Source organism: Protopterus annectens, chromosome 6.part1, assembly GCF_019279795.1.
Source record: "Protopterus annectens isolate FY-2018-M chromosome 6.part1, PAN1.0, whole genome shotgun sequence".
Classification (NCBI taxonomy): Eukaryota; Metazoa; Chordata; order Ceratodontiformes; family Protopteridae; genus Protopterus; species Protopterus annectens.
The window spans coordinates 380,101,783-380,125,004 of record NC_056738.1 but is presented as its reverse complement, the minus strand read 5'-3'; the positions used below and the strand labels follow the sequence as shown (position 1 = coordinate 380,125,004).

Below are 23,222 nucleotides of genomic sequence, written 5' to 3'. Positions count from 1 at the left end.
TTGAATTGGCCGACTATGGGACCGCCTGACGGCAGGATAACCCAAGTGTGATGACTGCAGCAGGGTGAACACTCGAACATCTACATTTATGGTAGGTACAAAACTGTACTTTTCTACCATAAGTATGCTCAGAATCCAACTTAAATCAGTCCATTGAGTTACCAGTTTTTTTTCCCAAACCATGGCAACAAGGCAGAATATAAGCTTCATCAACTTGGATGTAAATAGCCAATTATGCTTTTACTTGCATAGGACAAAAGACTTCAGGAAGTCTGATCAGTTATTTGTTTCATTTTCAGAAACAAAGAAAGGTGCCCCTGTTTCCAAGTTCATACTCCCCAAAATGGCTCTCATATTTTATAACTTGTATATGTAAATCTAATGACAAAGCTCTCACCTTTAGAGTCAAAGGCCATTCTACAAGAGCCATGGCAACCTCTTCTCCTTTTTGAGCTAGACTGCCACTTAATAGCATTTGTGCTGCGGCGACTTGGCCAACGCCTCATACCTTTATCACTCATTACAAAGTCGATTTGGCCTACAGAGACAGGGCCTCTTTTGGTTCCACTGTCCTGAAGAATGTACTCCCGTGAGCAACCCCAGAAATATGGTGCCAACCAGTAAGAAGGAAGGCGAGATAGGACAGAATAACATAAAGAAGTTATGTACTCACCAGAACATTCCATGTTTGTTGTCCATCTCGCCTTCATTCTTGCATCCCACCCTCCTTCCTCCCTACGGCTCCTAGAGAACAGAGGTTCTTCTTGGAAATAGTGTGTCTGACCTTCATTGTCTTTATATGATGATTTGATAATACCTTAGGTACCTATAGTTATCAGCAAACAAGATCTGGGGAGTTGCACTAGAGCATGATGGGATAGGGAGACAGCCACGAGCCAGTGGAAAACCTCGAGCTTTAGTAATGCGGCTCGGTTCTGAACCCAACCAGTAAGAATGAAGGTGAGACGGACAACAAACATGGAACATTGTGGTGAGTACATAACTTTTTTGCTTGCTTACCCTAGAGATTGCAGTTTATTTAGTGTTGCATTTCCTTTTCTCTTGCTTCCAGCTAGAAAAATTACTTTTCAAACACTGCTATAGCAAATGTACCCCAACAGTGTAACAGATAGTATGCCTTACTTTATTACTGATGTAATTATTTTCCTCCACAAAAATATGAAGTTAGTTCAAGCTGTTTGTTTCATAGGCAGCACAGTGACATGAGTTAGCACAACTACCTCACAGCATGTAATTCTTCAGCTGGGATGCCTTCTGAGCTGAGTCTGCTTGCCTAATCTGAATCAATTTGAGTTTTTCTGTGCTATGGTTTTCTTCCGCACCAAAAGATGTGCTGTAGGTTAATTTGCGATTCTCTAACTGACTGTAGGTGAATGCTGTTGATTTTGTGAAGAGTTCGCACCCAGTTCAGAATTTGTTTCTCTTCCTTGCATCACAGAATACTGGATAAAGTTTTACTCCCAGTGGCCTTGAACTGGACTAAGTGGATAATTCTAGCATGAATTGTCTTTTTGTATGCTGTGTATTGTAGCTCCCTATCATCAGCAACTAGGTAGCCCATTTTGTTTAGTTCTTCTGACCGTGCTGAGGGGGGTTTGGCTGATTTGTTAACATACTTGTTCATAATGTTGAGGAAAGCCTTGCTGTATATTTCTTCAAGTCTTTGCCTTGCTGTCTTCTTAAAGGAACCTTCTAGAGTCCTTAAGACATATCCTGCTTTTGTGTTTCACCTATGATACCATCAGTATGGTTAGCTTATTCTACATATTTATTCTGTTGTACTTTGATTTACATTGTATTTCTCATTTGATCTACTATCCCCTGCAGGTTTCCATGAAGTCCCAAGGGTTGGGTTGCAGTGGAGTGGTGCAACAGCTGGCCACCTAGCTCCACCCCCACCTCCCCTTAGAGGCAATGTCCATGTGTATCTCCACTCTCCACTGGGGATTGAAGGTGGAGTGCGTCCTGGGACTCTCACCCTTCCCTCATTGAAGAGGTGAGCAGGCTTTGCGTCCTGATCCCTCTCCCTCTCCAGCAGTCTCAAGCATGTGGCTTATAGTAAGGACTTTGTTCTGTATGCCACTTAGCCAATACATTGAGCTTGTTTTCCAAAATGCTTTTGTCTTGCTAGTCTAGGGTATGGCTGAAAATGGTCTTTGCCGTTTGCTGTCCAATTGGCTTACTCAGTTAACAGTGTAATTTTATATATATATATATATATATATATATATATATATATATATATTGCTTACTTACTTATCGTAATTTGATGTTGTAACCCTAGAAAGCAAAATGCTGTAGTGGAATACTTGCAAAGTAAGGATGAAGGGTAAACAAAACACTAAGCTTTCAGTGGTGTGTGTACCAGACTTTGATGCTATGTAATCATTAGAGGGGCTCTTTTTAGGCCCACCAATGACATGCAGTATATAGAAATATTAAATTATTTGTTTTTAACCCAAGTGAAATAGTGTATTGAAGAAGAATAATGTGTATTTGATACAACCACATAATATTCTATATCTGTATTCAGTAGTATTACTGTCTAAAAGCTTATGTTACAGTAAAGGTTTCCTGTTTTTTATTAGGCCTTTAGCGAGTATGGTATTTTGTCAGTTTGATGCAGTGGGGAGTGATGCTTCTCACTCATAAATTGTGCATTAGGTAAGATTTATAAACTTGGTGTGCATTGTATTGAACTAATATTTCACAATTTTCATAAAATATGATTAAAAACAAGCAATTTTCTAGAGTTGGAGCACATGGGTTTTGTCTGTGGGTCATAGAAACTGTAACACAGATCAGAGACAACCCTGTGGAAGCACGAAGGCAGTCGCAGCTAAATCTGTATGTCAGTGGGCATTGTGACTTCCAGTCAAGTTACAAGAAGATGTGCAGTGTCTTCCACTGTCAGTGTGAAGCTATACTAGTCATACAGTAGCCCTAAAGTGCATATAGCTCAACATAGATGTGTTCACACAGTGAGATGTACACATCCTGGCAGCCCAGGATAGTGGACTACATGCACATTGGTTTATAAAGTCCATTGAACACGTTGGAGAAACAGACAAATGCAAGTGCTGTAAAAGAATTTGAAACAGTTGCACACCTTGTTGCTGGGTATGATTTTGCTCATGGCAGAAAGCACGATAATGTGGCAAGACTGTCGCATTGGATATTGTGCAAACATTAAAATATAGACTTAGCTGAGAAGCATTGGAAACATAAACTCATTATTAATTATATTAATTAAAAATTAATGACGGTGCAGTGGTGCAGCAGTTGCATTGTTTCCTCACAGCAAGAGGTTTTCTGGCTCGATTCTTGGCTGGGGTACCTTCTGTGTGGAGTCAGCATGTCCTTCCTGCGTTCGTGTAGGTTTCCTCCGGGTGCTCTGGTTTCCTCCCACATTACAAAGATATGCATCTGGAGCATTTCTTCTCAGGCCTCTGCTGAAAATTGGCTTTGTTCCAAGTCAGACTTTCCCAGTAAACAAATCTTAAATAAATTAATAAACCACAAAGCATTATATAGAAGGATAACGTGTACATCACATGGGAGCACCCATTACTAACGGTTTAAAAATAGTTGCACTTCTGACTAACATCAAAGACTGAAAAAATAGTAACTGCATTAACCTTGATTATACCTTGACTTAGTTAGGAGTGGGTCAATTCACATCATGGTATTAGAAACACAAAATGTTTGGAGAAATTAAACTCTGAAATATACACATATGACTCTACAGTTCATAGCCAGGCATAGCTGTTCACAATTGTATACACTTGGATGCAGAGGAGGTTTATTTATCTAGTTTGTTTACCGGGTCATGTACTTGGATCATAGAATAACGGTCCAGGACTGAATCATAAAATAATGTAGAATATTATTTTTATAACCAAACTTTTTGCTCTGTAAGTATTCTACAGTGCAAGTGTGGGCTTGCTTTACTCCAGAAAAGGCAGTTAATTGTCGTTTATTGATAACACATACAGAACATATTATAAGCAGAGTCAAATTTTGCCTTATAGGCAGACATGAGCAAGGTCACAAAACAATTGCTTTCAAAGTAGTGCTGAAATTGTAGACATTTTATAGGACTTTTTTTAGCCCTGCAATGTGCATACCACATTAATTAAAAAAGTACATCTATTATATAAATGAGCATCCTTAACCGAAGAAGCAAACAAAAAAGGAACAATGCCAGCATGCAAATACAGTTTGTATGGAACACTGCAGACAAACTGACTTTCAACAAACCGTGTTCCAGCTTACTTTACGTGGAGAGGGGGTGTAATATGGTTTCCCCAAGCCTTATACATATGACTAGCATAGTTTTAGAAAAAAAAAGCCAGATGATATTCATCACCAAGCATACCAGGTTAAGCATACAGTCCAGTACAGATTTCAGCAGTATCCACAAAAGTCATTTCCATTTATTTGTGTTACATGATGCAATAGCACATTGTGTGCCAGCCTACATTTCTGCTCAGTGCAGCACCTATACAAACTGCCAGAAAAATGTTGGCACACCATAGTAAATTGCTTCATGGAAAGAAAAAGTGAGAATAGTCTCTCTGATGACCCCCTCATTAAAGAACTAACCTGCAGTCCTTAAATGACATTCTAACACAGTATTAACTGCACTCGGGACACAGTTTCAGAATAAAATTCCCTGAACTTTTATTTTTCCTTTTGCAGATTATGCAGAACACTGTGCAATGTACTCCAGACTGTTCATGCTCTGTTTACAAACAGACTGTGCACTGTTCCGTTGCCATTTAGAGATGCAGTGCAGATCAGAGAGATACTTTTTTGATTGATATCTTTCGGTCTCTGTTTTGTTCCTTCCGAATTTTGGAAACTTGCGTTAAAAAAAATCTTTCCAGCTTTCTCTGAAAAATGAAATGTTGGTTTCCAAAAAAGAAATTCTGCCACAGTATTTGATTTTTGGTGCAGATTTTCTACAAAAAGAAAACCAGTCTGTGCACTTTGCAAGGTAAGGCTTCACCCATTTACATAAGAAAACCTGCAGAACTGACAGAATGCAGCAGCAACAGCAGTTGGGAAACCACAACTTTCTTTAGCTTTTGGGCACACCTACAGATCTAATTGAAATGAGTTTCGCAAGGGTGAGACATTTAAACTGTATGTTTTGTAGTTTTTCTGGCTCCTGTAACTTTGACATTACACAACCAATCTTTAAAGCAGAATGACAGGAGCAGTATATTTCAAAACAATCAGATATGAGTAGAGGTTGTAGACAAAGTGGTAAAATAGAGCCCATTGTCTTCCAGTGACCCTGCTTATAATTAGTGACAAGCTCTATTCAAGGTTAGAATTTGTGACTTGGTTAACTGTATTCCTGCCCACTGGTTGGTTTAAGCCGCGGTGGTGCAGCGGTAGCATTGTCGCCTCACCGCAAGAGGTTCTCCCATTCGATTCTTGGCTGGAGCGCCTTCTGTGTGGCGTCTGCATGTCCTCCCCGCGGTCGAGTAGCTTTCGAAAGACATGCGTGAATGGGCGTGAAGGTTGGGGGTCGAGCTGGCACCTCGGCACCATAAAAATCTACTGCCAATCATTAGCATACCGGAGTTCCGCTGTGGAGACCCCTAACCGGGAAAAGCCGAAAGGAAAACAACAATTCCTGCCCACGGGTTATAGTGCAGTTTTGTAGTCCTTGCTCTGTACATTAGCAGACAGAAACACATTAAGGTTTGTAACTTGTGGACAGACATGCACATATAGTTGGTGTGTGGCTGTTTACTGCTACATACAGAGCGTTTAGTGATGGGCATTTTCTATGTGGCTATCTCTTCTGTCAATAAGGAGAACTTGTAGAATAGGTTTTCCTTTTAATGAGTGAACCAGGGTTTGTAGGACAAATTTTCAGTGGCGTCAAAGCTTTATAGCCTTCATAGCAGCAGTTATCCTTATGAAGGGGGGGGGTTACTTTGTTTTGATTGTAGAGTGGGACCTGAAGATACTAAACCAACAGAACAAGTTGCAGCAGTTCTCTCCTTCCTTCTTTGGTAATGGTCTTGAGACCAGTTCTTCATTCAGTCCAAGCACTGGTGCAATATGTTGGAAAGTACACCTAAGAGCTGTAACTTTTACAGTAGTTTGTGGAAGGAAGCTCATTTGCAGAAATGGAATATAATTTAACAGCCAGAGAGTTTAAAGGGGTATTTTCAAAGAGCATGTTTTTCCCCCCTCAGTTTCACCACTATTCTCTGCTGTGAGCATGCTGAAGTGATTATAACTGCTGTGTGCCTTGATTGTGGAAGGTTCATCATTTTCCTTAAGTGACTGGGCACTAGTAATCATCTCTATTTTCTGAGGAGTAAACTGCCCCATTCCCAAGTGGCACGTTTATGTTGTCAACCAACATCGGAACCATCTTGCGCATTATTATCAGGGCTTATTTACAGTTAATTGCAGTGTTTGCATGCATTTTCAAGACTGATCATAATTAGCTTACTTTGTTTCAGTGGGTAACAGAAGTACTACCGCAGAGGCTGGCATCACCAAATATACACCTACGTTTCAACTGATAACTCCACAAAACAGGAGTGGATTCATTTAATTGAGCTACTTTAAGATAGATGAAAAACCAAAAAGTCTAATCTGGGGGATAACCAAAATTTATAAAAATAGTAAAGATCTACATCTTCGACCAGTTGTGACATTGAGAGGCTCAGAAGTAGAGTCCTTTGCATTGCACATTAATAGAAAGTTATAAAACATTTTTGCTGATGACACATTCTGAAAGACTTGGCAGTTTTTGTCAACAATGTCTTTTGATGAAAATTTTTTCATGGTTATTGTTGGGGTAGATTTATTTATAGTTATCCCTCATACAGTATGTCTAAGTTTTTTTAATTGATTTGTTCTTATGATTTAAAGAATATATATACAAGATTATTTATTACATATTTGAATAGAAATTGTGAAAAGAAACCATTTTATTTTTTTTCCATCAATTGTCACTGGTGGCAATGGGGGCAGCACCAGCTCCATTTTATGTAGATATTATTTTAGTGGCTGTTTATTCTGTTTGGATCCAAATTCATGCACTGTACATGTATATTTATTTTTGGATGACGTATACTGTGGAGTGATGGTACAGATGGTTTAAATGAATTTTATTAAACAGACTACTTTTACATTTAAATACTTCCAAGATAAAATTGATTATCCATATGTGCTAATTTACAAGGATGTGATAGAGCAGTGTTAAACTATTTTTAGGAAGCCCACATATTTACACTGCAATAGTATTCATACCCAACAATAAAAAAGAAATATAAAGGGGTAGATGGTTTGCATTTCTAAGCTGATTAGCGATGCAACATTTTTTTTAAGGAATTTGACAATTTGTTGGATGTATGGATAGGTATATTGTCCTGCTAGTTTACCTTTAAATATAGGGGAATAATTTATCATTAAGACTCATTAAACATGTAGCAGTACTGAGAAAATTAGTTCTCATTCTTTCTAAGAAAACCAGTTCCTGGTGGGGGAAAATTACAGAGCCCTGGTTATACTATTTTCAGCTGATACCAAGTTTATAAGGAATTCCCTCAAGAGAAAGTGGCATCTGGGTTTAACTGATGAAATTAAGACAAAACTGTGAGATGAGCTTTTGTCCACAGTAATGAAAAGAATGTTAACCTTTTGGAACTTAATTCTTGGTCAGCCACATTTGAAAAACAATGCAGCCCATCCAGTTCTTTTTCTGTACTGCAGCCAACCGTAGCTGACAACCCTGTGTAGTTTTATCTGTCCGTCATATTCTTGTAATTTACAAGAATCCATATTAAATCATGTCTATTGTTTCAGGTAACCTTTGCATGACTCAGTCACTGTGGCATATTAAGTCTGACCACAGAAGGTATTTTGAAATGCAACTTTACAGTCCGCTATTTGCTGTATCATGTTTCACCCATTTGTTTTCCTATAATAATTTTAACTCCACATCTAACAGGGGGCTGTTCTTGACTGGATCTTGAGCTAGTGGAACAGGTGAACCCAGTCACCTTTTGGCAAAAATCTCATATTGCACCTCCCATAGATACAGCCAAACCATTAGTTACCTCAAGCTGAGCGGACTAAAAAGATAAGCTTGGGTGTCAAGCCCTTCAGAACTTTCCTGCCACCAAAGAGTACCCTCTGCTGAGGCTTTCCAGAATTGATGTTCAGCTTGTGCTGTTCCTTTGCTAGGCAGATAAGTTCCCTTTGGGGATTAAAACCTTCCATGACAAAAAAAAATTGTTTATTAACCCTTTCATGTTTGTGAAAGTTATTTTAAAGCTATGTGTTTGTGTTTCAATGGACTTGTCACAAGACTGTGTAGTACTTTTAAACAAGGACACTCTTTTTTCCCTGTCAGTTTAAATGTTTAAGTATTTGGTAACCATTTTTTCTATGGAGAAATAGAGTATTTTACTTTTGGGGACCGGCTAAGTGTATTAAAGTGTTTTTTATTATGTTTTATGGGAAAAAAGTGACTTTTAAGGATTTTAAATGTTTTACCCACTTTTGGTGTTCCTCTTCCCTTTGAAAGAGACACCATTTTTGGCTTGTCCATGGATCTAGCTGTTAGTCTCATGGTAGGTCACTCTTCCAGCTGCAAAAGAAAAAGTTAAGCAAACAGTCTTTACCACTACAGCAGGCTAGCAATTTGCCTCAGCCTAGGTGGGTCACTCTGCTGTGGCCATTTGTTGTACTTCAGATCACTCATCTTGCACCCCATATCCCTCTGGTTTAGCACCTATATCCACTATGGAGTGAGGGTTAGCCACGTCCTCTGTGCCTGGTTGGGGTCCCAAAGTGGGCAAGGGAGAGGCACTCTTTTTGATCCTTAGAGAGGGAACAGTGAAGTCTTCCCTATTTTGTTGGAATGTTGTGCCCATTTATAGGGAAGCTGCTACTGCTATTTATAACGCTGTTAGCCCCATTTTTTTCTGTCAAAAAGAAATGGAAAACTTAACATGCATTTATTCCTCCTTAAATTTCCTTAGGAAGAGTTTACTGGTTCTGGCTCCGGGTTTTATTCAGGTTATTGATCCTTCTTGAGTGCTTTCTTGTAAAAGAAAGAATAATTCATCTTTTCTTGAAGGGATTCAAGATTCTGAATTTGGACAGATGCAGGGTTTCCTCCTCAGTCTTCTGATTCAGACTAAGAGGAGAGCTCAGTTTGATTCTCCTTTGGGGTTTCTGTTTCTCTGAGACTTTTGCTAGACTGTGCCAGTGTTTTCAGTGGGAGAACACTGAAGTTTCCCGGCCCCCCAGAAAATACTAAGAGTTGTTGCAGAACAATTTCCAGACCTGTACCAATTCCCCCTGTTCTGTCTGCTTTACATGATGTGTGTGTTACTGTCTTTAATTTTCTGAACATCAGCCAGCTGCCCCTAAAAAGGCAGACAGGATGTTTAAAGTTCTGCTGTCTTTCAAATTTTTATACGCTATTCTCAAATCCAACCCAGCAGCTATAGCTTCAGTTGATACCACTGACAAATGGTAAAAGTATGAGGAAGAATGTTTTATCTGCAGTTTCTTCTTGTGAGGAAAAGTCTGCTTTAAATAACTTGGTTTCTTCTGTTGCACGGGTCACCACTCATTGTTTGTAGAGTGTGTGCATGACTCTTGATACTTCTGCCATGGTTATGGCCACTTGTACTCTTTTGAGTAGTTTTGCATGGCTGCTTTCTCAGAACCTCCTAGATGATAACAAAAATGAGATGTTAAATTCTCCCTTGGATAGAGATGTAGTGTTTGACCCCTCTGCTGCAGAGGTCATCAGAAAATGTGATGAAAAGGGGCAAGCTGATTTAGGGAATCTCTGATTTTTTTTCAAATTGTCCAAGGGTTTTTTTTATCTCCTCATCCAATTTTGGCAACCCCCCCCCCCCCTTCCCAGAAATAAGAAGTCTCAACAAAATTCAGGTAAACAGACATTTAAGAAGAAATGGCAAGTGAGTTCCCAAAAGAAGTCTTGAACCTTCCAAAACCAAAGGCAGGTCAACAAATCTGAGCGACTATTCAGGAGACCTTGTGACATCTTCCTTTTCTTCTAGGACGTCTGAATCTTCATTTTTCTCTTTGGCATCAGATTGTTTCCGACAAATGGGTTCTGAGTATCATTCATCAGGGTTACAGATGGCAGTGGGAGGAAAGTCCTCCTTTCCAGAGAGTAATTCCTCATCCTCCAGATTAAACTTTTTGGTTTCACCTGTTCTTTACATGCTGTTCCAAGGAGAGATAGAGCCAGATCCTTCTTCCCAGGTGTGGAAGGGTTTTTATTCATGGATGTTCCTAGTGCAAAAGAGAGAAAATGTTTGAAGATCAGTTTGAGATCTCTCTCCTAATCCTCTTTGTGATAGTGCCCATATTCAAAATGATGTCATGTTGCATCGCATTACCTCTTCCTCTTTCAGGTTTCCTGGGAACACTAGACTTAAGATCCTTATCAACACACCCCGATTTATCCAGACTTCACTTAAGGTTTTGTGTGTCTGGGTTACATTATCAGTTCTCTGCCTTACCCTTTGGACTCTCCACTGCACTGAGCATTCACACAGTGTCAAGCTCTAGTTATAGCTCATTTGAGACTACAGGGCATCCACATTTTTCCATATATAGATGACTTGCTTATCTTTGCAAAGTCTTTCAAATAGTCAGGAGTCTCTCTCTCTCTCTCTCTCTTTTTCTCTTGGATGAGAGAACTGTTATACAAACTGGAATTCCAGGAGAACATTAAAAAGTCTTTCTTGACTCCTTCACACAGAGTTGTTTTCCTAGTATGTCATCTAGACACCTCAGTTCAAAGAGCCTTTCTTCCTTAGGAAAAAAAAAATCTTTATTTAGATCGATTTATAAAGGTTTCCTCTCAAGACTTCAGTCACTGCAAGGGAATACATCAAGATATTGTTTGTGATTCTCATAATACCCCTGGCAAGACTCCATATGAGAAAATGCAGTGCTATCTGAATCTGTTTGATCCCAGCATCAAGACCCTTTAGTTTTTCAAATCCCAGTGCTTTGGTCTGTCAGAGAAATCTTTTGGTGGCGACAACAGATTTCCTTAAATCCAGGATTTCCCTTCTCCCTCCCTGCTCCAAAGCAGTCATGCTCCACAGGTCCTTTAGACTTTACTTGGGAAACAGTTTCCCAGAGGGATAAATGCATATGGTTTGTGGCACACCAAGGACAAACGGAAGTACATACTGTAAGTGTTAAGGAGAAACTTGCCCTTATCAAGGCACTCAAATCTCTGAACCATCTTTGGCCCCTGGGACTTCTTCAGGTGATTACCCGCAGTCATGTGGCACATCAACAAGCAGGGGGGGAACCAGGTTATACCCCTTTGCAGACTAGCCATGTTAGATTGGAATATAGCTTCACAGCGCAGTCTCACTCTACAGGCATCCAACAATTGTCTGAGCAAAATTGTGTGGCAGAGAAGGCGAGAAGGGCCAAGGCAGACTCTCACAAATGGAAACAAGATCAAGGAATCTTTCAAAATTTGGTCCCTTTTTGGGAAGTTTACCAAAGTAGATCTGTTTTCCTCCCCTCTGAGCAATCAACTGACAAAATTATTTTCCAGGAGGCTTGGAAGACGGATGCTTTTTCTTTTCCTTGGACAGGAATGTTTCTGTATACTTTTCTACTATTTTTACTAATATCTAGAGTACTTCTAAAGATTTAGAAGGAATCCCCACACGATCATTGTGGTGGCTCTCTTCTGCTCCAGGCAACAGTAGTTTTCCCTTCCTTGAAAATGGGCAGGGCCAGTTATCACAAGCTTCTTCACACAGTGGTTTCTTCACACAGGAACAGGGGTGTTTGATGCACCTTGATCATCTTCACGTAACTGCCTGGATGATAGGGTTGCAATTTCTTTTACGTACCTGTTTGCCGAGGATATGCAGCAGGTACTAAGAGAGGCAAGAAAGTCTGCTACTATAAAATCTTATATTAGCAAATGGGAAAAGGTTTTCTGTTTGGTGTCAGCAACTTAACCAGCACTCATTCAGGACTAGTTGTTCTCTGGTTTTACAATATTTGTGAGAGTTACTTTCATATGGCATTTCTTGCTTCACCATTAAGGTTTATTTATTGGCTATTTCAGCATGACTGCCTATGTTTCCTCCTCTTTCAAGGCATTCACATGCCAGAATGTTTTTAAAACGGGTTTTGCTTAAGAGGCCTTTATGAAAACTGGCAGGCCCTTCCTTAGGGTCTTAATTTTGTGTTAGAGAAACACTTGCTCTGTTTGACCCAGCTAATTTGACTCACTTGAGGTTTTTAACATGGAAAACAGTTTTACAGATTGCACTGACCTCTGCAAGAAGAGTATCTGAGTTGCAAGTTCTTATGGTGAATGAAACCTTTTTCCTTTTCCACAGAGACAGGGTTTCTTTGAGAACTAATCTTGTATGCCTAAAGTGACATCTACGTTTATTTTTATCCAAGCTATCCATTCCTCCATTTTCTGTACTGATCCTAAAAATGAGGGAGAAGGGGATACTCTATACCTTGGATGTCCACTGACAACTCTGGTGCTGTTTTGCAATAACTAAATCTTTTAGATCTTTGGATCTGTTCTTTTGTTGTCTTTTGTTTTTGTCAACAGACTACTTCCAAATGGTTGTCTAAGGCTATTACCTTTTTTTATACTCACCAGAACAAAACAATTCCAGGCAGAAGCACTATGTCAGAGAGCAAGCTAAGGCCTTTTTTTTTTTCTCCAGTGGAAGATGAAGGTATGGGAGGAAACATTTTCACTGGCTCTTACCCTCAGAAATTAATCCTATGTTTTTTGCTTTGCCCAGCTACTGACTGATTTTTTTTTTAGCAAGAGGCTGAGCAGCCTGATTGCAGGTAGCTGTCCCTTGTATCATTGTGTCACAGATTTGCAGTACTCTAGACTATGGAATTTCCTCCTGTAATGGGTCCCTAGGGCACTGAAGCAGGCAGGTCTTGGTTAATGAGTGTCACTTGTCTCCCAATGCCAGGGTTTATGTTTTTCAGGTTAGACATAATGAAAATATTTGTTCAGTGGGAGCTTGAGTTGCTGGTTGGGGCTGCATCAAAGCCAGCACTGAGTCGATTTGTCTGGTGCACTGTCGCTTCCTGTTTCTGTGTCTCTTGGCAGCTGATAATGTCAGTCACACGCTGGTCTTACAGTGATACCCTGCGACCTTACCCTTTTAGAAGGAAGAAAAATTGGAATTCCCACACTGTCAACTGCTTTGAGGAGTCTGTGGTTCCTGTGGGCTGTTGTCTAATGTGATCAGTAACAATGAGTTTGTGCCCCCCCCCCCCAATAACTCCCTATTTGGAGAGTCTCTGAAACGTGGTGTGCAGCTTGTAGAGGGCTTAATCCTCCATTTCATCCCCTTCCCCCAGCAAGTCTGTGCAGAGTTTCTGGAAAAGATGTCTGAGAAGCCCTAGGTTTAACCCCCCACACACACACACACACACACACACACACACACACACACCCACACACACACACTGAAATCCATTGTTATTAATGTTTGAGTAGCTTGGGGGACTTCTTTCTTCTGATGTGAAAAGTGCTTATTGTGCAAGTTAGCTAGGACATAGCTGGAAAACCTTGTACTGACTACACTGCAGACATATGGGATGTGAACAGATGTTTTGCTCTTAGTCGGTAGCTTAAAAAAATAGAATTGTTTGGGCTGCCATGAGTGATCTCCATCAGAGTGAGACACACTGGTAGCATTTTCTGTAGGTACTGTTGAAGCTATATCCCAGCTCTTCTTATTCCACAGCCAACAGGCTGGTTATTCAACGCAGTGTTTTATTGTTTAGGTTTTGTGTAGTGTTACCATTCTCCGTCTCATCCCTTTTATTCTATGTCAAATGCTTAATTTCTTTATCTTGGTATTGTGCCTGTACTATGCAAAATTTCACACCATTTGATTAGACATGGGTCATGTCCGAAGACTGTCAGCTAGACCAGCTGACCTACCTGGTTAATAAGTATAATTAATAAATCTAGTCATCTGCCAGACCCATTGGAATATAACAGTGAAATCCTGACAAGAGACCAGCCAGTCAGTGTTTGATTAATGGCCCAGGTACTTGGAGGGGTTACATGAGGGATTATGGGCTTTTGTGTCTCATGTTGTCTCATCCTTTCTGGAGAGGGAAGTGGCTTGGACCACCATAATGGTGACACCTACCAGAGAGCAGACAGGCACTTGCAGAAAAGACCAGGCCAGCTAGTGTTGCTAGCAGTACATGCACAATGCTGAGCGGGGGGTTGACATATGTGGAAGCACACACTTCCCTCTAATAGCCAAGTAGCTATTGCAAGTTAACAGGTCACTCTGCTGGACATGTAAGATTGGCCTGCTCCTTAGCACCTGTCTCCAATTGCAGAAGGAATGGGTGAGGTGGTCAGGCTTCTTGGGCAGGAGTGAATGGGCTGTAGAGCTCTTGCATTGCCCAGGGATGCATGGCACCCAATCCAGCAGATCAAATGGGTGTTGTAAGGGAATGATGTGGGTAGGGTCCTGTGAGGAGTAGTTATTGCAAATTAATAAGCCGCATAGAGGGGAAAAAGTAGACCACTATATAGGGGCCTACAGGATGGCCTACTTATCACCATCTTGACTCTTGTCACAGGGAGAATGAATGTGTTGATCAGTCTTCTGAGGCAGGAATGAATGGGCTGTAGGGCTGTTGTATAGCTCGTGGATGCCAGCATTCCCCTCCCCTTGGCAGATCAAATGTTTGTTGGTATAAAGGCCATCAGGGTAGGGTCCTGTAGAGATTTGGAAGGGGAATAAATAACCTGATACCGTAGGCATAGTGTGGTGGCCCCTGTTGTGTTTAGTTACTTTCATGATCAGTGGAACAAGCAAGAAGTATTTTTTCTCTCCACTAATGTTAATTAAGATAGTTTGTATTGCAGCCCTGTAAAAGTTTTTCTAACTTTCAGCATCATTATCTGCTGAAATCTTCCAACTTAACCATTTGTACTTCTGTTAGAGTTTCCATTCCTGAAGAGTTAATGGAAATTACAAGAGATGCACTTTTTAAACTTGATCCAGACTTCTGTGATGAGGGGAGTAGAGCACACTTGGCTGACTTAGTTGAAATGTCTAAACTCTTAGCTTTAAAATAAAGGACTGCAGGCTGCAGACAACAATGTAGTACTGTATGTATTTGCTTTTGTGGTCTGTTTTTGGTTTGCATTAAATTCAGTTGTTAGTCATTCTGATGGGCGAGATATTTATTTTTTTCTCTGTATGAAAATGTCTGTTTCTTAGACAAAGCAGAACAAGATGAAGTTATTAAATCTGTCATTATGTCCACTGCTACCACCATTATAGCAGGTAAGACCCCCAAAGTTTAGCAGAAGCTGCATCAAGAGAAGGGTGAGAACAAAGTCCATACACATGCCAAGTGGCATTTATATTTTTCCTAAGTGAAGACTATGTACCCGTTTTTTTAAATCTATTTGTACAGTCGGCCAAAATGTTTTACTCCTGTGAAACCTGGTATGCCCTTCCATGTAAGTCATTTAGACATGGTCTCCATAATTGTTAGAACACAAAAAAATAGCCTGTCTGTCAGCTAAAACCACTTCTTACTTAGTGATAATGTCACTCTCCTCAAATTGTAATGCTGATGTTCTGTAGAAGATCAGAATAAATTTATTCTTATCCTCCTTGGCAGATGGTTTTTGCAGAAGCACAAGGGCTGTAAAATACCATTTTAGAAAACTACTGAGGATACGGAACTGTTTTGTTTAATGCAAGAATTGCAGAGAAGCTCTTATCTTTGCTGCAGACAGGGCAATGTTTGCCAAACATTATTGACTTGTTCTGGGGAGAATCTCTGTACTTTGTATAATGCAACAGCTTACTTCCAGTGATACTGTTCTGTGCATCACATCTGATGCTTTTGGGAACAAAATTTCTGCCAAGATATTCAAAACATCCTTTTTTCAATGCAAATTGTCCCAGAAAAACGAATATGCTTCATCACAACTCAGAAATTCCCAGTGATGAGTCTTGTGTAGCCAAAAAGCAAGGCATGCTAAATATGGACATGCGTTTCACAGTTAATAGGTTGGTACTAGGCTATCAGCCCTAGGGCCTATGCAAGCCTAGCCATAACAATTCCCTGGATATTTCTTTCCACTTTACTTCCCTGGACCCCTGTCTAACAGGACAACTGCCATGATCCCCGGGGTGAATTTCCCACCACCTATCCAATCGTCAAGGTTCCTTTTGAAGAGGGCCAAGGAGGTACTCTGCATGACATATATGGGCAGTCTATTCCAGAGTATGGGGAGTCTCTGGGACAGGAACCTATCCCTTCAGCATCTTTTGTTCATTGTGATGACAAGGTTTAGATCCCTGGAGCGTGTAGCTCTGAGGAGTTGGGGTTTCTTTAAGTGGAGCATGTCCAACAGCTCAGGGTTGACATGGCCTTGTATGTTAAGCAGAGATCGCCTCTGAGTAAACAGTATGCCACAGAGTATAGCTGGAGTTTTTTTTAGACAGTCAGCATAGGGCATGTGCTTTAGGCCTGTGATTCTTTTAGTGAGGTATTTCTGCGGCCTTTCCAGCTGTTGCAGATGTCTTGTGAGGTACATACCAAACGGCGTTGTACTCTATAATGTGTCTGAGGGACGAGTACAGTGGGAGAATGACCTCCTTTTTTCTGGATGAAAAGCGCGTAGTGATGAGGTGTGCCACGTAGAAGGGTTTCCTGACTGTTGTGGCGATGTGGCTATCTAGGGCGAGACCACTGTCCACCTGTGTCCCTAAGTCTCTCATCACACTTTCGGTGTTTAGTGTACTGCTACTGGTAATTCATGGGTACATGTTTTTTTCCCAAAGTGGATAACTGTACTGTACATTTCTTGGCATTAAGCTTGAGCCCATGGCTCTGGCACTAAGCATCTGTTTCTGTAAGGCCCTTTTGTAGAATATCCACATCATTTGGGGATTCAATAATGGATCCCAGATGTTCATTGTGTTACACTGCTGCAGTCATCACACTTGGGTTATCCTGCCATCAGGCGGTCCCGCAGTCCGCCAGAGTTCCAAAGTCTTGGTCCAGCATCGGTTGCTGTCACTTCTTCCCTGACGTCAGTGCGCCAGGGGTATACAAGATGCATCCGATGCCATTTTCTTCAGTCTTTCTTGCTGCGTGGTGCCCGAAGCAGAAGCAGTTGGCAAGTGCCAGTCGACAGACTCCTGAGATTTTTGAAGTCTAATTTCAGATCTGAAGTTTTCAATAAAGCCAAGTACCCCGTTGGGGAAACTTTTTTCTTGCCCCAGACCGATGTCAGAAAAAGTTAATAATTGTATTTTTTGTGGGAAGTAAATACCTCATAAGGACTTCCACTCTTAGTGTATTCCATGCCTAGGCCCTGATCACGACGTCACTAGTTGTCGGTTTTGTGCTTGATTTAACAAACGCACTATAAAAAGATGTTTTGATTTTGCTTTACACGACTTTGGCCGAAGGTTCAATTATACTATACCGTCGGATCAGCCGACGACCTCAATACCAAAAAAACGCAAAGACAAGGATAAAGACAGGCATCCGAGGTCCAAAACTGACGAAACCTCTTCTAGGCCAGTCGCCGTTTCTCAGTGAGGTGCTTTCACAGCCCCTGACACCCGCTACCTCAGAGCCACAGGCCGCTTCCGACTCCCACGTGGAGACATCTAGGCCTCTGGAAACTCAAGGTATTGGGTCTACGGAAACGAATCCCTCAGATGGGTCTGGAGCCGTTGAGCAGGCATCGGCTTCTGAGGGTGTTTTCAGACATTCACAACTTACCATTAAAACAGCCAAGACAAAGGTACCATTAAAGATAAAGAACCAAGTACAGCATTCTCCTGGACAGTCCCCCATGCCTAAGAAACAGATGCTTAAAATGGTCGAAGACTTCATTACTCTAATCAGGGGTTCCCATCCCCCTCCTGAGAAAAGGCCTAGGCAGGATACAGACTGACTCCTCTGATCAGGTTTCCATTTCCTCTGATTCCTCTTCAGACTTAGGGATACTCTCTACCCCCCTATGTGGACTCTAACACTGAAGAATCTCTCCCTTCAGCTTCTCCTCCTGAGGATTATTCTTTTGGGGAAACTTTACATGCCACGAGGGAGCATTTCCTTTGGGAATGTCAGGATTACTCTGAATCCAAGAAAAGGCTCAGGGATTTCCTCCTATTGCCTCAGCACAGGCCCCTGGCTATTCCGCCTGTGCTAGATGTTGTGGATGATGTGTTCTCTGAATCCAGCTTATCTCCTGACACTCTGCCCCCTGCTCCAGCCAAGCCAGATAGGTATTAGAGTCCCTGACTCTCACAAGTTTCTTTACAAAAACCCTTCTGCTGATCCAGAAACTATTTCCCAGGGTCCAAAAGGGGTTAAGGCTTCCATTGCAAAACATCCAATGCCCTCTGACACGGACTCCAGAGCTTTGGATAGATGGGGGAAGAAAGTATACACGTCTGCAACTTTAAAAGTAAGAGCTTTAAATTGCCAGTTTCACATGCTTAAGTACCAACAATATTTAATGGCTCAGTTAAAACAGAAAATTCTTGCAAGCTCAGACGCTCCTGATTGTAAAGAAATGCAGGATTTATTGCATGCAGTTGAACAGATGGGAAAACATACTCTGCAATGTGGTTTTGATTCTTTAGAGGCCTCTTGTAGAGCCGCAGTTACATGTTCTGTCATTCGAAGACATGCTTGGTTAAAAGAACAGAGTTTACCTGATCATGTTAAAGCAAAATTATTGGATGCTCCTTTACAGCATGATACCTTGTTTGGTGTTAAGGCAGAAGAGGTGTTAAAGAAAATGGAGGATAAAGCTAAATCTATGCAAACAGTCAAGGATTTCTTACAGATACAGCCACCTCTGTTTAGCAGAAATTGGCCAACAAAGAATTGGTCCTTTCCAGTGCCAGACAGGCCACAGAGAGGCAGATACAGACGCCCAAGAGGCAGATCTCAACCCCAAGGCCCAAACAGACGACGACAGTGGGGCACCTCAAACCCAAAAGGAGGTGAGGACAAGTCTCAACCTTACAGGAAACAGTCGCAATGACTTTCTTCTTCGTACGCCAAGCACGTCTCTTTTGGAAGCCACCTTAGGGGGAAAACTAGCACTTTTTTCTCAAAACTGGCAAACAATCACCCAAGACAAATGGGTTCTGAATATTGTGTCTCAAGGTTACAGATTCCACGTTCATACTTTACCAAGGCTAAAAGGAATGCCGGACTTGCCACAAAATCAATGGGCAGAGGCACAAAAACAAATTTCAGCCCTCATGGACATGAGAGCTATTCAGAAAGTACCACAACAGGAACTAGGACAAGGATTTTACTCAAGACTCTTCCTGGTCCCCATTAAGGGCAAGGCCTGGAAGCCCATACTAGACCTTTCAATTCTGAATACTTACCTGGATATTCCGAAATTCAAAATGTTGACATTACAACAGCTTCTACCCATGCTGGGCAAGAAGGCTTGGCTTGTTACTCTGGACCTCAAGGAGGCATACCTGCATGTCCCTGTCAGACAAAATTGCAGAAGATACCTCAGATTCAAAGCTGGAACAATGCACTACCAATTCTCTGCACTGCCCTTTGGCTTATCTAATGCGCCCAGGGTCTTCACAAAGTGCCTGGCACCAGTAATTGCATTTTGCAGACAAAAAGGAATTCAAATATATCCATACCTGGACGACTGCCTCATTCAAGCAGAGACAAAGGACATTCTTCTACAGTATCTGGCATTTGTAAAAAGGTTGCTAATTTCTCTAGGGTACACAGTAAACGAAAAGTCAAAACTAGTGCCCTCGCAACAGATTATATTCCTGGGTGCCAGCTTAAATACAACGGCCCAGATGGCTTACCTCATGCCAGACAAACAAATTCAACTAACTCAATATTTTTAATTACTGGCAAAAAAGTCCCATCTCCCTGCAAGAAAAATTCTGCAGGCCCTGGGATTCATGGCATCCTGCATACTAATACCATATGCCAGACTGCATATGAGGAAATTACAGTGGTACCTAAAAAGTGTTTGGACTCGACACTCTCACAGTTTTGAAGCAGTAATACCAATGATTCCCTGTCTACAACAGGAGTTTCGATGGTGGGCGCAGGCATGTCACATAAACAAGGGAGCCTTTTACCCAACCCACAGCAAGGCAAACTCTAACAGATGCTTTGGATTACGCCTGGGGAGCACACATGGCAGGAAAATGCATTCAGGGCAAGTTGACCACAGACCAGATGCATCTTCACATCAATCAAAAAGAGATGTTGGCTGTTCAAAATTCCCTAACAGCTTTCAAGGACCTTCTACATCCAGGACAACTATTACTAAAGACAGACAACACCACAGTAATGTGGTACATAAACAAGGGGGCACTCATTCTTATCCCCTATGCAGGCAAGCCATGACCTTGTGGAAAACAGCTCTAATGTACCAAGTTCACCTGCAAGCACAATTCCTGCCAGGAAAGAAAAATACTCTGGCAGACGTTCTAAGCAGAAATATCATGGCCCCTCACGAATGGAAATTGAATCCACAAATCTTCAGCATGGTAACACAAAAATGGGGATGCCCAGACATAGATCTTTTTGCCTCCCCACTAAATTGCCAACTACAAAAATTCTGCACAAGGACTTGTCACAAACAAGCATGGAAAGTGGATGCTCTTCTGTTCAGCTGGAAAAACCTAAAAGTTTATGCCTTCCCACCACTGCCTCTCCTTTCAAAGGTACTCCTAAAAGCCAGATAAGAAAAACCACAGATGATCCTGATTGCTCCAGACTGGCCACGCCAGCACTGGTACCCTATCTTAAGGAACTTGGCTCAGGGCCCGCCATGGATTTTGCCTCAAATTCCACACCTTCTGACTCAACAAAACAATCGGATCCTGCACGGTCAGCTCAAAACCCTAAACCTGGCTGCATGGCAGATTAGTCAAACAGGCAACACCTCTCTCTAAAGCTGTTATGGATATCATTTTGGAGGCCAGGAGGCCTAGCACCAGGAAAGCTTACTCAGAAAAATGGAAGCGATTCTGCACCTGGAACCAAGCTCAAAGCCTTGACCCTCTTGTTCCAAACATTCCTCAGATTTTACAATACTTAACTGAGATGCTGGACAGAGGCCTATCCTTCTCATCAATTAAGATCCACGCCTCTGCCATTTCAGCACATTACAACACGGACCCTCCTTTATTCTCTCATCCCTTGCTAAAGCAGTACCTCAGAGGGGCTAAAAACATAAGACCGCCCCAGAGAGCACCACCACCAACTTGAGACCTCAATTTAATTTTGGAAAAACTGACCCTACCACCTTTTGAGCTAGCCAATACAGCCGATCTAAAATTTTTATCATGGAAAACCGCTCTGCTCGTGGCAGTAACTTCAGCACTAAGAGTCTCAGAGCTACATGCATTAATGGCAGTGGAACCTTTTAAAATTTTTCGTCAGGACAGGGTATCGTTAAGGACAAACCCTACCTTTATGCCAAAGGGGGTATCTAGTGTGGCTCTTAACCAAACCATCAATTTGCCAACTTTTTATCCAAACCCCCAGAATAAAGGGGAGAAACTTCTGCATTCTTTGGACATACACAGGCAGCTACGCTTCTACTTGGACAAAACAAAAGCTTTCAGGAAAACTGAGCAACTGTTTGTAGCATATACTGCAGGATCACAGGGCAAGGCTATCTCAAAGCAGACTATATCCAAATGGATAGGGCACTGTATTCGGTACTGCTACATACAGCATGGAAAATCAGTCCCAAATAACATTAGGCCACATTCCACCAGGGCAACGGCCACTTCAACAGCCTTTCTCAGAGGAGTACCTACCAAGGAAATTTTGGAGGCTGCAACTTGGAGTTCAGTGCACACCTTTACCAAGCATTACCACCTGCCTCTTTACTCTAAATCCAGAGCAGGATTTGCCACTGCAGTTCTGCAGGGCCTCATAGCCAATTCTAACTCTTTATAGACCAGCCACCCAACCTTAGCTTTGGGTTTCTACCCAAGTGTGATGACTGCAGCAGTGTAACACGATGAACATAGTACAGTTTTGTACCTACCATAAATGTAGATGTTCGAGTGTTCACACTGCTGCAGTCCAGGTTACCCTCCCTCCATCCCCTCTGAACTAGCTGGACTTATCTATACCTTTCTATCCTATACAACCTTTGGGGTGTATTTGCTGGTAACTGAAGGTATTGCTTTTATTTCATATGTATATTTTTGATTAGCAATATGTATTGCTTACCTACTTGGGGGCACCTGACATCTGGTGCAAGAAAAACTGAAGAAAATGGTGTCTGATGCATCTTGTATACCCCTGGCGCACTGACATCAGGGAAGAAGCGACAGCAACTGACGCCAGACCAAGACTTTGGAACTCTGGCCGACTGCGGGACCACCTGACAGCAGGATAACCCAAGTGTGATGACTGCAGCAGTGTGAACACTTGAACATCTACATTTATGGTAGGTACAAAACTGTACTTTTGCAGTCATCTGCGAACTTGTTAGCCAGAGTCCCTTAGGGTTAGCCTGTACGTAGATGCCAAACAAGAGCGGTCCCAGGACTGAACCCTGAGGTACTCCACTTGTCTGGAGCTGGATTTGGAGTCTGCTACTTTTACAGTCTGGGTTCTGTCAGTAAGCCAGCTGGCAACCCGTCGAGTGTCGTAGGGATTTATGCCCAGCTTAGTAAGTTTATCTATGATTCCAGAGTGGGGGATGGTGTAGAAGGCCTTGGCGAGGTCCAGATAGGCTGTGTGGACTGCCTTACCCTCATCCACAGCTCTGGAGACTGATTTGAAGACGTCAGGTTCAGGAGACAAGATCTGCCCTTCACGAACCCAAACTGGGTGGGGTCCAGTGTTTGAAGGTTGCCAGTGTTTTTGTTTATAAGTTCCATGATAATGTGTTCCATGCCCTTGCAGATCAGGCTCGTCAGACTGATGGGACGGTAGTTTCCAGGATCCATGGTGGATCTCCCTTGTGAAGTGGGATAAATGTAGCTGTGCGCCACTCAGTGGACACAATGCTGAGGTGAGGCTATGATTAGACATGACACTTGGGTGAGGTGCCAGTTCATTTTGTAGTTCATGTAGTAAACAGCCCGGTATATCATCTGGTC

General features: G+C 41.8%; 1 protein-coding gene across 2 annotated transcripts in view; it reads left to right on the top strand.

The window, feature by feature from the left end:
* The window catches only part of PLCB3 (phospholipase C beta 3), a 2,354,563-nt gene that overhangs the window by 725,183 nt on the left and 1,606,158 nt on the right, over positions 1–23,222 (top strand). The gene's annotated exons all lie outside the window — the stretch shown is intronic.